Genomic DNA, 3,603 nt, shown 5'->3' on the forward strand with positions numbered 1-3,603 from the left:
CTCCAAGGCCTTTGCTGAGCTCCCCAGCCTCCTCTCCAAGATGTCCCAGCTCTTCAGATTCTTCCCCAGCCCTTGACCTTTGTACCCACAGTATTCTCTGCCTCAACTGCCTCCACCCAATTTCTGTGGAGTTTCCCAAGCCTACCTCAAAGTTAGCTCACTCACTCACTTATCCATTCAACCAATAACGACTTCCTCTCCCGGACTCTGAGCTCTGTGAGGACAGGATCAGGGCTCTTTCAGTCGCTTATGGGGCCCCAAGGATCACCCAACACTGGTTCGGCACAGAGCAGGGCTCTATTCATTTTATTGGGTACTTATGTATCAGGTTCTGGACTCTGGAGGTCCCAGAGGCCCGGCCCTCCTGCCCAGCTCAGTCATAGACCCAAATAAGGAGACAGATTTTTTTTAAGATTTTATTTATTTATTTATCCATGAGACACACACACACACACACACACACACACACAGAGAGGCAAAGACACAGGCAGAGGGAGAAGCAGGCTTCATGCAGGGAACCCAACGTGGGACCTGATCCCAGGTCTCCGGGGTCATGTCCCAGGCTGAAGGCTGCCCGGGAGACAGATTAACAGAAGGAGAGATAGAAAGAGAAACACAAAGAAAAAAGAAAGAATCAGAAAGATGGGGGAAATCAAGCTGACAGAAAAGCAGAATGCAGGCTTAGTAGCAGTAGCAGAGAAGGGAGGTAACTTGCTTTAGGTGACATAGCTCCTAAGGGATGGGGATAGAGGACCCATTTCCAGCCAGAGACATAAAAGGAGACAGGCGGAGAAGAGAGAAAAGTGGCCCAGAAGGAAACCTAGAGGCAGAGAGAAAAGATGAAGCCAAACAGGGAGCCCTGCCCCCTCTGCCCTGGCACAGCCGCCCCCCGCCCCACTCTCTGTCTTTCAGGCCTTTGACATCTCCCTGCAAAAGTGCTTGTAATTAAACTAGCTCCATTAGCTGTACCCAAAAGCCACTGTGCTGAGCACTTGACAGGACTGAGCTCACTGAACCTGCTCCTCTCCCCTGGGAAGTGAGTGCTGGAATGGCTCCCATTTTTCAGAGAAGCAAAAGCTAGTGGGCCAAGGTCACTGAGCTCACACAGATCCTGACCCCTCGAGGGCAAGGACAGATTCACTTTGTGTGTCACACCCACCCCCCCAACACACACACACACATACACACACATACATACAAGCACACAACCCACTGGGCTGGACTCCTCTGCCTATAGTTCCACATCCCTCCCCCAACATGCGGAGCTTACAGGATCTGAACTCTGGGCTCCCACTGGTAGGTATCCCCTACTGGGGGCACTCCAGTAACAGCCCTTAGCACACCACACGCAGCCTGTGTAGACTTCTGAGCTCATGGAGGTAGAGGATGGGACAAGTAGGAGTTTGGGAGGTGGGATATCTGGGTTCCTGGTTTGCTTCTATCAACAACACAATCAGCTGTGATCATAGAATGATAACGGCCCAGATCTACTTTGGTGTTACTTTGAACTCATTATTTTTAATCTTCGTCTCAGAGCCGGGGGCTGTGCTTCAGGCTGAAAAGCAGGGAAGACCCTGCCCCTTCCAATCTTTCTGCATCCCTATTAGCTGAGGGGCCTGTGCGACAGGCTCTCATTGGTCCCTGAGAAATGAATAGGAGTTGCTATCATTTACATGTGCCTAGGTGTGCCAGGCACTGCACTCCTGTGTGATTTACATCTGTGGCCTCACAGGGGCTCACAGAGGATACGGTAACAAATTGCAAGCATCTTCCCACATCTTGGAGGCCCTACAGGATCTGATGGGCCCATCACCTCCCTGACCTGGTCTACCTCCTGCTCTCTTCTCTCTCTGCAGCACCAGCCTCACCAGGCTTCTTGTTGCCCCAGGAATATGCCACACTCATACCTACCTCAGGACCTTTGCACTTACTGATTTCTTTGTCTGGAAAGCTCCCCCCACCCACAACTTCATGCATGATTGCTTCCTTGTCATTCACATCTCAGCTCAAATGTCACCTCCTCAGAGAGACCTCCCCTTGCCCCACTCTCCCCAAATTAGCCTCACCCTCCTGCCCTTGGTCACAACACTCATTCTTATCTCTGGAATACCAGGTTCTGAAATTATCTTACCAGCTCTGTGCCTGTTTCTTCATCTGTAAAATGGTGGCAAAAATAGGGCTCGTAGTGAAGGTAACTGAGTGTTTGGCGTGTAGTAAGTGCTCATTAAATGTTAGCTATTATTACTTATTTGTTTTGTATATGATGGCCTACTTCCTCCATCACCCTGCAAGAGCCATGAGAAAAAAGTCTGGGGCTGACTTGGTTTCCTTCTTTCTTTTTTTTTTTTCTGACTTGTTTTCTACTGAAATTCTAGCACCTAGAACAGAGCTTGGCACACCAAAGATGCTCAGTAAACATTTTTGTTCCCCCTCTTTTTTTAATCAGTAAGATTTTTAAAAAATATTTATTTATTCATGAGAGATGCAGAGAGAGGCAGAGACACAGGTAGAGGGAGAAGCTAGGCTCTCATCGGGGGAGCCGGATGAGGGACTCGATTCCAGGACTTCAGGATCATGACCTGAGCTGAAGGCAGAGGCTCAACCACTGAGCCACCCAGGAGTCTCTAGTAAAGATTTTTGAGTGAATGAGATTGGGAGGCACGACATGACCGCCCACTTTCCAGATGCGGAAGATGAAGGTCAGGGTCACAACCAGAAATTGGTGGAGTCAGGTCCATCGGATTCCAAAGCTCAGGGCTTTCATGGCCTGCTGGTGCGTACTGTAAATAAATCTCTTCCCGCTTTGGGCTCTCTTCTCCTTCTTATAAAACATGGCCTGGTTAGGACTAGGTGCTGACCTTCAATGGGGACTGGGGGAAGGTGGTCCACTATTCTTTAAATCCATTGTCAGGTTTTCTCCCCTCCCCTCCTCCCCCAACATCAGAGCCAGCTCCGACTGACACCGCCAGCTTTCCCTGGCGTCACAGCGGGGCCTCTGTCAAAACCCGGACTGGATAATGAAGCTGTGGGAGATGAGGGCTGTAGGGGAGGAACCAAGGGACCTATAAGAAAGGAAGGAAAGGTTGGGGATGGACAGCCAACCTGGGGGGAGGAGCCTAGATCTCGGGGCGGAGCTAATCCTATAAGAGGACCAGGTCAAGGGCTCTGGGGGCGGGACCCTATGTACTATAGCTCCCGGATACCTTGGGGGCCGGGCCAAAGGCTCTGGGGGCCGCAATAGAACTTTGGCTCCCGCAGGATTCTTAAGGTGGAGCCAAGAGCCTGGGGGCGGGTCTACATCTAATAAACAAGGACTCTAAGAGGGCGGAGCTAGTGGATATCTAGGAAGATTTGAGGCTTTGGAGTTGGCTCCGGTTCTGAGAGGGGGCTTTTGGGAAATTCAGTAAAAGATCAGAGAGAAGGTTTGGGGCTTCTGGGAGTGTCTTGCTTCACCCTATCTTCTTCTCAGAGCCGGGGGCTACGCTTCAGGCTGAAAAGCAGGGAAGACCCTGCCCCTTCCAATATTTCCGCATCCCTATTGGCTGAGGGGCCTGCGCGACAGGCTCTCATTGGTCCTGAGCTGGCGAGGAGGAGGTCTAGAGA

The sequence above is a fragment of the Canis aureus genome, chromosome 1 (assembly GCF_053574225.1).
Source record: "Canis aureus isolate CA01 chromosome 1, VMU_Caureus_v.1.0, whole genome shotgun sequence".
Lineage (NCBI taxonomy): Eukaryota > Metazoa > Chordata > Mammalia > Carnivora > Canidae > Canis > Canis aureus.